The sequence below is a fragment of the Hemitrygon akajei genome, unplaced genomic scaffold (assembly GCF_048418815.1).
Source record: "Hemitrygon akajei unplaced genomic scaffold, sHemAka1.3 Scf000101, whole genome shotgun sequence".
NCBI lineage: Eukaryota > Metazoa > Chordata > Chondrichthyes > Myliobatiformes > Dasyatidae > Hemitrygon > Hemitrygon akajei.
In genome coordinates, this window is record NW_027331987.1 from 45,404 (window position 1) to 58,378 (window position 12,975).

General features: G+C 45.8%; 1 long non-coding RNA gene across 1 annotated transcript in view; it reads left to right on the top strand.

Moving 5' to 3' along the window:
* Nucleotides 1–6,477: 6,477 nt before the first annotated feature.
* The window catches only part of LOC140723118 (uncharacterized), a 198,729-nt gene continuing 192,231 nt past the window's right edge, over nucleotides 6,478–12,975 (top strand). The window contains exon 1 of the long non-coding RNA XR_012097812.1: nucleotides 6,478–6,600. This is a non-coding gene — a long non-coding RNA (uncharacterized lncRNA). The remainder of the gene's footprint in view (nucleotides 6,601–12,975) is intronic.

Consider the following 12,975-nt stretch of genomic DNA (forward strand, 5'->3'; position numbering starts at 1 on the left):
GCCGCCAGACAGGTGAGGTCTTGCTGCCTGTTGGTGAGATCTGGTGATGAGACATTCTGCCAGATGGTCTGGACTGTCTGCTCAGGGAACCACTCCACTGTGTCCATCCAGTCCTTCTCCTGCAGTAACTGCAGGACATTCCGTGCTGACCACTGCCTGGTGTTCTTGTGGTCAAAGCTGCTGGTCTGAAAGAACTGTCACCAATTTCATTAACACAAGGTTCACATGGAGAAGTTTCCTGATTGAGACAGACACAGTCTCACAGGGTATTTACAGGGTAGGGGCAGGAATGATGTTTCTCCTGGCTGGGCAGTGGAACCGGCGATCACAGACTCAAAATCCGAGGTCACCTCAGCAGGACTGAGATGAGGAGAAATTTCCCCACCCACAGTGCAGTGAATATTTGGAGTTTTCTCCACAGGTTTTCTAAATTAAACGGACATATTTAGGGGCTCGGCGATGTTGGGAACGTTGCAGGAAAGTGGTGCTGAGGGCAAAGATCAGCCATGTTCTGAGTGAGGGACAGAACAGCGCAACGGGCCGAATGGCAACGTCTGTTCCTGTTTCTTATTTTCTAAATCACGAGTTGACCTTTGCGCCTTGTTCTCCCTTGGCCTTCAGCCTGTCGGATTGCACAGGGGAGCGGTGAGAGCTCCGGAGATCCATCGGCAGCCGCTGCGGTTATTTCATGTTCTTGTTCTTTATCATTATTTTTGTATTTGCATTTGCACAGATCAGCACTCTGGCTGATCTTTCACTGCCTGCTTCTGTTGTGGTTACTATTCTATACTTTTTCTAAGTATGTCAGCAGGAAAATGCTTCTCGGGGTTGTATGTGGTGACTTATCTGGACTCTGTAAATAAAATTTATTTTGAAATTTGAGTTTCGGGAAACTTGCTTTAATTCTGAGAACAAACTGTGACTGACATCTCCAGTTCCCAGCAGCAGCCCGTCCTCAGACACACTCACAGCCAATCGGCGACCAGCGCTGGGAGAAGGGTGCTCCCATTGGCTGACGGGTGTCAGTGGGCGGGACGCTGAGCGCCCGGCCCAGCCGCAGTTTGCAACCGGGACCGAGTGAGGCCGGAGACCGGGAGCTGCGCCTCGGGTTTCGGCTGCACCACCGGCGGGTCGTGAATCCTTTCGAAGGCAGAGCTGAAGAGACCGGCGGAGATTCCGTGAGATGTTTCAGCTACACGGAGGGCGCCCGGCCTTTCCCCGCCGAGGATCGGGGCCTGTTGTCTGGAGTTGTCTCCCAGACCCGTCCCTTCCTGCTGGGAGACGGGAGCTGCCCCGCAGCGGCTGCCGGTGGATCTCCGGAGCTCTCACCGCTCCCCTGTGCAATCCGAACGGCTGAAAACCAAGGGAGAACAAGGCGCAAAGGTAAACTCGTGCTTTAGATATTAAGTAACATGAGCATGCCTGGCCACTCGGCCCGTTGCGCCTATTCCACCCTTTCCTCAGAGTAGTCCTTTTTAAATCTTTTTATTGATTTTAAACAAACACAAAAATGAAACATGAATACAAAGAGCTTGAGAGTACATAATTAATAGGTGAAGGTATAAATACAAATAGATGATAATAACCTCCCAAACTCATAGTGGTTACAAAAAATGGAGAAAATAAGAAATCCTCCCCCCCAAAAAATGAAAAAATCCTAACCGACGTGGGCCATTGCATTATATCAATTATACACAGTAGCGTCAATAACTCCGCACCTCCATCCAAATAATTAAGGACAATAAAAGTAAGGTTTAGGAAAAGTCAGTTTAGCTTATATGAAAATGTTGAATAAATGGTCTCCAAGTTTCTTCAAATTTAACTGAAGGGTTAAAGGCAACACTTGTAATTTTTTCTAAACTCGAACATGAAATAGTTTGAGAAAACCACTGAAATATAGTTGGAGGATTAATTTCTTTCCAGTTCAATAGGATAGATCTTCTAGCCATTAATGTAACAAATGCAATCATCCGCCGGGCTGAGGGGGGATAAACGACTATTATCCACCATTGGTAAACCGAAAATTGCAGTAATAGGATGCGGTTGCAATTTGATATTCAGAACTGTTGAAATAATACCAAAAACATCTTTCCAATAATTTTGCAAACAGGGGCAAGTCCAGAACATGTGGGTCAATGAAGCGACTTCAGAATGACATCTGTCACTGGTTGGATTAACATAAGAATAAAATCGAGCGAGTTTATCCTTGGACATGTGAGCCCTATGAACAACCTTAAATTGTATTAGGCATGTTTAGCACAAATAGAAGAAGAATTGACTAATTGTAAAAATTTCTCCCACTGCTCTGTGGGTATAAGACAGTGAAGTTCTTTTTCCCATTCCTTCTTTATTATTTCTGATATTCCTGGCTGTATTTTCATGATCATATGATAAATTATGGCTACTTGACCCTTCTGGCAAGGATTCAGAGCTAGAATTTTTTCTGTAATGTCCATTGGACATAATTTCAGAAAATACTAACATTCAAGAAATTTCTAACTTGCAAGTATCTAAAAAAAAGTGAGTTTTCGGCTGGATAGCTGTTCAAAGGGCATAAAACTGTTATCTAAAAATAGATCACAAAAACATGTTATACCTTTTGTTTTCCATAACACAAAGGCTTGGTCCATAAAAGAGGGCTGGAAAAAGAAGTTAGATTTAATAGGGCTTGATTATTCAAGCCAAAGAATTTACAAAATTGAAACCATATTCTTAATGTATGTTTAACTATAGGATTAGTTATTTGTTTATTCGGTTTAGATAAAGCAGAAGGAAGTGAAGATCTTAAAATAGAAAACAATAAGAAGTCTTGTACAGATTTACACTCCAAATTTACCCATTGTGGGCAAGGTACTATGACCGTTTCTTGTGTCCAAAATATTAAATATTGAATATTAACTGCCCAATAGTAAAATCTCAGGTTTGGCAAGGCCAAACCACCTTCCTTCTTAGGCTTCTGTAAATATTTTTTACTTAATCTAGGGTTTTTATTCTGCCACACATATGAGGATATTTTGGAGTCAATAATATCACAAAAAGATTTAGGAATAAAAATTGGTAATGCTTGGAATAAATATAAAAATTTGGGTAATACTATCAACTTGATAGTATTAATTCGACCAACCAATGACAGAGATAATGGGGACCACCTGGTAACAAGTTGCTTCATTTGTTCAATTAAAGGTAAAAAATTAACTTTAAATAAACCCTTATGTTTCTTGGTAATTTTAATACCCAAATACCGTAGATTTCGCACTACAGAGCGCACCTGATTAAAAGCCGCCGCCTCTAATTTTAGAAAGAAGATCAATTTTGTACTTGTACAAGCTGCACCGGATTTTAGGCCGCAGGTGTCCCACGTTGTAATATGAGATATTTACACAGAAAGATATTACACGTGAGGATTTTTAAACTTTTAATTAAATCCATATGATAACATAAAGAAATACATATTGCAAATGCTTTTATTCGAACCTCTCGGACAGGGACAGGGAGTGGGTTCCCCTTTCCAGACCATGCCCAGGGACTTGTGCCACTCCTCAGGGTTATATATGGATCCTCTCCGACAGGGACAGGGAGTGGGTTCCCCTTTCCAGACCCTGCCCGGGGACTTGTGCCACTCCTCAGGGTTATATATGGAACCTCTCGGACGGGGACAGGGAGTGGGTTCCCCTTTCCCAGGCAGATGCCCGAAGGTGATCGGGAACCACCAGAGGGGCTGATGTAATACAAGCCATGGCACGGTGGGTCGCTGAGGTAAGGGAACCCATTTGAATGACAGCCCGACTGCACGCGGATTTTGGTGAATTTACCCGATAACTACAGAAAAAAGGAGAATCCCTTGCGTACTTTATCGCTCGTTTTAAGAATACGTGAGAGTCCAATGCCGGCAAACCCCTGGACAGATCAGTGTGTCCAGCTGGCAGTGCAGACTTTTCTAAACTGTCTCAGACACAAGCCTGCCCACTCCTTTTCGTTAACTAATCTCAATTCGCTGTGTCAGACCTGGCCCCGGGTGACATGAATTCTGATGAATAGGGAGCGCAATTGACTCTTTAAAGGGACTAGGGGAAAGCGAGAGTGTGCACAGAGAACCGGTAGTGAGGAGATGGAGTTCGGGTCCTGACGAAGAACCCAGAACGGGTGGCAGAATCGTGCGGACGTTGCAGATGAAGAGGACACTTGGCTAAGGACAGAAACGGGGTTTGTAGAAAGAAGGCCAGAGAAGGCCAGACAAGAATAATAAGAGGCAGGAAGAGAGCCTGGATGACAGTGATACTCGACAGAGTACCACATTTACTCTCCACAATCCCTTTGGTCCCGGATAGGGCAGGCCAGAGGGGACGGATCACAGTGATATTCGACAGAGTACCACATTTACTCTGCACAATCCCTTTGGTCCCGGATAGGACAGGCCAGAGGGGACGGATCACAGTGATACTCGACAGAGTACCACATTTACTCTCCACAATCCCTTTGGTCCCGGATAGGGCAGGCCAGAGGGGACGGATCACAGTGATACTCGACAGAGTACTACATTTACTCTGCACAATCCCTTTGGTCCCCAACAGGGCAGGCCAGAGGGGACTGATCACAGTGATACTCGACAGAGTACCACATTTACTCTGCACAATCCCTTTGGTCCCGGATAGGGCAGGCCACAGGGGACAGATCACAGTGATACTCGACAGAGTACCTCATTTAATCTCCACAATCCCTTTGGTCCCGGATAGGGCAGGCCAGAGGGGACAGATCACAGTGATACTCGACAGAGTACCACATTTACTCTCCACAATCCCTTTGGTCCCGGATAGGGCAGGCCAGAGGGGACGGATCACAGTGATACTCGACAGAGTACCACATTTTCTCTCCACAATCCCTTTGGTCCCGGATAGGATAGGCCAGAGGGGACGGATCACAGTGATACTCGACAGAGTACCTCATTTAATCTCCACAATCCCTTTGGTCCCGGATAGGGCAGGCCAGAGGGGACAGATCACAGTGATACTCGACAGAGTACCACATTTACTCTCCACAATCCCTTTGGTCCCGGATAGGGCAGGCCAGAGGGGACAGATCACAGTGATACTCGACAGAGTACCACATTTACTCTGCACAATCCCTTTGGTCCCGGATAGGGCAGGCCAGAGGGGACGGATGACAGTGATACTCGACAGAGTACCACATTTACTCTCCACAATCCCTTTGGTCCCGGATAGGGCAGGCCAGAGGGGACGGTGATACAGGCGGCTGTGATCAGGCTCACCACACAGGCAGCCTCTTTTCTCACTGCTGTAATCAGGTAGAAGGTACAAGAGCCTCAGGGCTCGTCCCACCAGGGTCAGGAACAGTTACTACCCCTCAACCATCAGGCTGTGGAACAGTATGGGATAACTGCACTCACCTGCTGTCCATAGAGATGCTCCCACAACAAATTATCGTACTGGGACTGTCTCAAAATGAGTGAAATAAGAGGTGGTTTGACTGAGACAGATCGCATTCCTGTCTCAGAATTAGAGAAATACTATCTCAAAGGATATTTACAGCGGAAGGGCTGGAATGATGTTTCCCATAAGGTGTGGAATCAGTGCTCATAGACTCAAAATCCGAGGACAACTCAGCAGGTCTGAGATGAGGAGAAATTTCCTCACCCAGAGTGCAGTGAATTATTGCAATTATCTCCACAAGGTTTCTAAATTGAATAGACATATCCTGGGGCTCAGCGGTGATGGAAAGTTGCAGGAAAGTGGTGCTGAGTTCAAAAGTCAAGGATGTTCTGAGTGAAGGACAGAAGAGGCGGAAGGGGCCGATTGGCCACGCCTTCTCTATTTCTGATTTTCTGAAACACGAGTTTACCTTTGTGCCTCACTGTTTCTTGTCCTGTCAGATTGATCAGGGAGCGCTGAGAGTACCGGACATCTATCGGCAGCCGCTGCGGTTATTTCATGTTCTCGTTGTTTATTTGCATTGGCGAAGTTTGTTGTCTTCTGCACTCTGGCTGATGTTTCAGTGATCCAGATATAGTTACCGTTCTGTAGCTTTGCTCTGTATGTTTGTAGGAGTTGTATGTGGCGACTTATATGAACTCCGATAATAAAATTTACTTTGAACTTTAAGCCTCGGGGAACTTGCTTTGTTTCTGAGAACGAACTGTGACTGACATCTCCAGCTGCGCAATAGCAGCCCCTCCTCGGATACACTCACAGCCAATCAGAGAACACTACTGCCTCCATTGGCTGAGGTGTGTCAGTGGGCGGACCGAAGTTTAGAATCGGGAACGAGTGGATCTGGTGAGAGACCCGAGAATGGGAGCAGCTCCCCGGGTAAAGGCTGCAACAGCGGCCGGAGTTTTGAACTCTTCCGATGGCAGAGGTGAAGATTCGGGCGGAGATTCCGTGAGATGTTTCAGCCACACAGCGGGTGCCCGGTCTTTCCCCGCCGTGGATCGGGGCCTATTGTCCGGAGTTTCCTCCCAGACCTGTCTCCTGCTGCTGGGATACGGGAGCTGGCCCGCAGCGGCTGCCGATGGATCTCCGGTGCTGTGAGCGCTCCCCTGTGCAAAAGGACAGGCTGAAGGTCAAGGGAGAACCAGGCGCAAAGGTAAACTCGGACTTTAGAAAATAAGTAACTGGTGCAGGCCATTCGGCCTCCTGCGCCTGTTCTGCCTTTCACTCAGAACATGTCTGATATTTGACCTCAACGCCACTTTCGCGCAACGTTCCCAGCATCGCAGAGCCCCAAAATTTGTCCTTCAAATTTAGAAACCTTGTGGAGAAAATTCCAAAGGCTCACTGCCCTCTGGGTGAGGAAATTTCTCCTCATCTCAGTCCTGCTGAGGTGAACTCGGATTCTGTGACCCCCATTCCTCACCACAGCCAAAGGGAACATCATTCCTGCCTCTACCCTGTCAATACCCTGTGAGACTGTGTCTGTCTCAGTCAGACGGCCTTTTATTTCTCTAATTTTGAGACAGGCCCGGTCAGTATAATCTCTCCGAGGACACTACCTCACCTCCTAAATCAATCTGTGAAATCTCTTCATTCCCTTCATCCCACAGGCTGACTCCGGGAGGGAGGGAGACCAGACCTGTGCACAGTGTTCCATGTACGCTCTCACCAGGACCCCATATACCTTCAGAGGAGATTTATTCTTCTATTCAAACCTTCCTTCCCATTCAATGCTCTTCATTTAATATCGAACTCAAACAGTGAACAGACACAACACAGCCTCAGCCATGAATTTGAAGGGCAGGTTTTGCAACAGTTTGAGCTTCATACCGGGGGCCACGGAGCAAGCAGGGTGTCACAAAGGGAGGAATGTGGGAGTGTTGTGTGTCTGAGCCCAGCTGTGTGTGTTTGTGTATCAGAATCAGGTTTAATATCACCGGCATATGTGGTGAAATTTGTCAGCAGTAGATTGCAGTATTTAGTAATAAAAACTACAGATTACAATTAGTATGTGTAAAATTATCATTTAAAATGTGTTGCAAAAAGTGAAGGAAAATTCTGAGGAAGTGTTTATCGGCACATTGTCCATTCAGAAATCTGATGGTGGGGAAGAAGCTGTTCTTGAAATGGTGGGAGTGTCTTCAGGGTCCTGTACGTCCTCCTTGATGGTAGCAATGAGACGAAGGCATGTCCTGGGTGTTGGGGGTCCTTAATGATGGATGCCACCTTTTTGTGGCATCATCTTTTGAATGTGTCCTGGATGCTGTGGAGTCCAGTGCCCATGAAGTTGCTGGCTGAGTTTACAACTTTCTGCAGCATTTTCCGATCCTGTGCAGTGGCCTCTCCACACCAGGCAGTGATGCAACCAGTTAGAATGCTCTCCACAGTACATCTGTAGAAATCTGCAAGTGTCTTTAGTGACAGACCGATTCCCCTCAATCTCCGAATGAAATATAGCCGATGTTGTGCCTTCATTGTAACTGCATCAGTATGTTGGACCCAGGATAGTTCCTCAGAGATGTTGACAGGCAGAAAATGGAAACTGCTCACCCTTTTCACTTCTGATCCCACGATGAGGACTGGTGTGTGTTCCCTCGACTTCCCCTTCCTGAATCCACAATCAATTCCTTTGTCTTCATGATGTTGAGTGCAAGGTTGTTGCTGTGACACCACTCAATTTGCTGATCTATCTCACTCCTGTACTCCTCCTCGTCACCATCTGAAATTCCAGCAACAATAGTTGTGTCATCGGCAAGTTTATAGATGAGCCGAGACACACAGACGTGGTGTAGAGAGAGTAGAGCAGTGGGCTGAGCACGCATCGTTGAGGTGTGCCAGTGTTGATTGTCAGCAAGGAGGAGATGTTATTTCTGATCCACACAGACTGGGGTCTCCTGGTGAGGATCCAGTTGCAGAAGGAGGTACAGAGGCCCAAGTTTTGGAGCTTGTTGATTACAATTGAGGGTCTTGATTGTGTTGGACGCTGAGCTGTAATCAGCAGCCTGACTTGTGAATTGCTATTGACCTGGTGATCAAAGGCCGAGTGTGAGCCAGTGAGAATTGTTGACAGATTGTAGCAATTGGCAAATTGCAGTGGGTCCCTGCACACAGACAGGGGTTGATTCTAGTCATGACCAGCCCCTCAAAGCACTTCATCACAGTAGTGAGCGTCACTGGTCGACAGTCGTTGAGTCAGGTCACCCTGGCATTTTTGGGCACTGGTATGATTGTCGACGTTTTGAAACATGTGTGTGTGTGTGTGTGTGTGTGTGTGTGTTCGCACGCTTGAGCAGAGAGACAGAGTATTTGAGGCTTTCCAGTTCAATTCAGGAATATTTCCAGTAATTGGTGTGCCTCGAAAGACGGGTCACAGTGTTGGGCCGACCGTTCAGATCAGAACAAAATAATTTACCCAGCAGACTGAGCTCACAACCCGCTCTTGTGTTTCAGAGTTATTTACAAATTGAAATGTACAATTTAAAATGTGCAAAGTAAATTTATTATCAAAGTATAGGCATGTCACCATGTATAATCCTGGGATTTGATTATATTGTAAATTCAGTAAACTCAAGAACTCTTGAGTTCTGTTGAGTTCTCAGGATCTCTTGCATCATTTGACCAATTGTCAAATAAATTTGCACTCCCAAAATCACATTTTTACAGATACCTTCAAATTAGAGATTTTCTACATTTCCAATTAGCTACTTTTCCTATAGGTCCTGATAAAAATTTACTGGACGATCTTTTAAATTTAAAACCTTTTGTTAATGGTTCTATTACCAGTATTTATAACTTGTTGATTGATTCTAGACAAGTCTTTTTAGATAAAATAAAAAAGCTTGGGAGGATGACCTAAATTGTCAGATTTCTGATGATAGATGGAATAAAATTCTTAAACGGGTTATTAAATCATCTCTCTGTGCTCGTCATTCTCTTCTACAATTTAAAGTGGTTCATAGAGCTTACATTTCTAAACAGAAGCTCTCCAGTTTTTACCCGAATGTTTCTTCACTTTATAATAAATGGAACTCTGCTGATGCCTCTTTAATTCATATGTTTTGGTTTTGCCCTACAATTGAAACGTTTTGGCAGGAAGTATTTCATACCTTCTCTCAACTCTTTAGGGTCCAATTTGACCCAAATCCCCTTACTGCCTTGTTTGATATGATTGCAAATGAAGATATAACTTTAAATACTCCTAACATACAGGTTTTAGTTTTTACCTCTCTTTTAGCAAGAAGAGCAATCTTGCTTAAATGGAAGGAGTCTACCCCTCCTACACATCTTCAATGGCTACGTGATATTATGTCGTATTTAAATTTAGAAAAGATCCGCTGCTCAGTCTTAAATTTGAAACAATCTTTTTATGATATTTGGGGACCTTTCCTAAATTACTTTTCCAATTTATAAAGTTTAACAGTGCACAGACTTTTATGTATATTTTTATCTTCTTAAGTGAATATGTTTTTTTTCTAATTATCCATTGTCATCCATCAGCTTTTTTCTTTGGTAGTTGGTAGGGGGTTGACTTTATATATATATAAAACATTTCTTTTATGATGTATGACCTATCTTTAAATGTTTGATTACAGAGTGGTATACCTTTATGTGTTATGCTATAACATTTTGATCAATTTTATTACACTATATGAATGTACACAAGTTATGTTGAGATGTATCTATGTGTTGAACTCTGTAAATCTTTTTTTTCCTTCTGAATAAATATATTGTACAAAGAAAGCAGGACCTGTTGGTTGAGTGTAATAACTGTTCCTGAACCTGGGGTTGAGGCTCCTGAGGCTCAGGCACCTTCTTCCTGATGGCAGCATTGAGAAGAGAGCATGGCCTGTGTGGTGGGGGTCCTTGATGATGGATGCTGATTTCCTGCGACAGCACTCCGCAGAGATGTGCTCAGTTGTGAGGAGAGTTTTACCGTGATGTGCTGGGCCATATCTACTATGATGTGCTGGGCCATACTACTGAGGACAGACAGTTCCTGCTTTCTTGTAATTGCACTTGTGTCCCGGGCTCGGGACAGATCCTCTGAAATGTTAACACTGTGGAATTTAAAGTTGCTGAACGTCTCCACCTTTGAGCCCCGATGAGGATTGCCTCATGGGTTCCTGTTTCCTCCTCCAAAGTCCAGAACCAGTTCATTGCTCTTGCTCTCATTGAATGAGAGGCTGTTCTTGGACCATAAGACCATGAGAGACAGAAGCAGGATTCGGCCATTTGGCCCATCAAAACTGCTCTGCCACTTCATCATGGTAAATCCATTTGTCCTCCCAGCCCCATTTTCCTGCCTTCGCCGCGTATCCTTTCATGCCCTGACCGATCGAAAGTCCATCAACCTCTGCCTTAGCAAAAGGAAAAGCAGCATCCGTCATCAGGGCAAGATGAGTTGAGGCACCTCCCACTCCGTACCCATCCATTTCTGTCCCTCCCCCCTCCCCACTCTCTTGCCTACAAAGCTCACTTTCACTCCTTACCATTACCTACCCAGGACTGTATAAAGTGCACAAAACAGTGAAGGCATTACAATAAATAATAAACAGGACAGTAGGGCAAGGTGTCAGTACAGGCTCTGACTATTGAGGACTCTGATAGCTTGAGGGAAGAAACTGTTACATAGTCTGGTTGTGAGGGCCCGAATGTTTCGGAGCCTTTTCCCAGACGGCAGGAGGGAGAAGAGTTTGTATGAGGGGTGCGTGGGGTCCTTCATAATGCTATTTGCTTTGCGGATGCAGCGTGCAGTGTAAATGTCTGTAATGGCAGGAAGAGAGACCCCGATGATCTTCTCAGCTGACCTCATATCCGCTGCAGGGTCTTGCGATCCGAGATGGTGCAATTTCCTAACCAGGCAGTGATGCAGCTGCTCAGGATGCTCTCAATACAACCCCAGTAGAATGTGATGAGGATGGGGGGTGGGAGATGGACTTTCCTCAGCATCCGCAGAAAGTAGAGACGCTACTGGGCTTTCTTTGCTATGGAGCTGGTGTTGAGGGACCAGGTGAGATTCTCCGCCAGGTGAAGAAATTTGGTGCTCTTAACGATCTCTACCGAGGAGCCGTCAATGTTCAGTGGGGAGTGGTCACTCCGTGCCCTTCTGAAGTCAACAACCATCTCTTTCGTTTTGCTCACATTCAGAGACAGGTTGTTGGCTCTGCACCAGTCCGTTAGCTGCTGCACCTCCTCTCTGTAAGCTGACTCGTCGTTCTTGCTGATGAGACCCACCACGGTCGTGTCATCGGCGAACTTGATGATATGGTTCGAGCTGTGTGTTGCAGCACAGTCGTGGGTCAGCAGAGTGAACAGCAGTGGACTGCGGACGCAGCCCTGTGGGAGGCCCCGTGCTCAGTGTGATGGTGTTGGAGATGCTGCTCCTGATTCGGACTGACTGAGGTCTCCCAGTCAGGAAGTCTAGGATCCAGTTGCAGAGGGAGGTGTTCAGGCCCAGCAGGCTCAGCTACTGTATGAGGTTGGTGGTGGTGCTGGGAGATCCCCAGAGTCAAAATGGTTGGTGATGGTGTGGGAGACGATGTCCTGGTGTTCCTTACTGGGGTCCTGTTCGAGGGGTAAGTAAAAGGAGGTGTCCGAGAGTTGGCGATAGGCCTCAGCAAGGTAGGGGTCAGTCCGACAGACTACTACAGCACCTCCCCTATCTGCGGGTTTGATGGTGAGGTTAGGATTAGAGCAGTGTGAGTGGAGAGTCCAACGTTCAGAAAGAGTGAGGCTGGAATTGGAGAGAGGACTGTTGAAGACGGTTGATGTCCCATAAACAGACTTTGTTGGATCCTGTTCAAATTCCTGTGGCTCCTTTGAGCCCCTTCCGAGGTCAGCAAATCTTTCTACAGGAAAGAAACAGCAATTTGTGTCCGGGAATTCTCAAACACAACACACCTCTGTCCGGATATTTAAGGAGTGACCAGATATTTCCATTGAAACACCGATATATCAGTTGTTGATCCTTGGGGATGAAGTAGTGTCTCATCTCAGCCGGAAACGTGACTGAAATATTTTCGATGTCACTCAGTGAAATCCACTGGAACCGGGCGCTGAGAACACAAGTAACAGAAGTAAGGCTGTTTACAAGAAGGGGATGAGCCGTCTCCATTTTCTAAGGAAGCCGAGATCCTTGAATGTGTCAGGCAGGATGCTGGAGATGTTTTACCAGTCTGTTGTAGCGACTGCAGTTTTCTTTGCCTCTTTACCTTGGGGGAGCAGCATCGATGCAAAATAAACTAATCAGAAAGGTTGGAACAGACTCACTCAGCACCGCTGTCACAAAGACCGTTACAGAAGCTCTTTCCTATCAGATGTAATAACCACATACAACAGTCCATCTGCTAACCGGCCACCCACAGCTCCAATCTGTTCATTAAATTTGCCGACAGCACCACATTGATTGGCCCAATCTCAAACAATAATGAGGTGGCCTGCAAGGAAGAAGTCATCTCTCTGACACAATGGTGTCGAGAAAACAACCTCTCCTTCAATGTCGGAAAATCAAGGGAGCTGGTTGTGGATT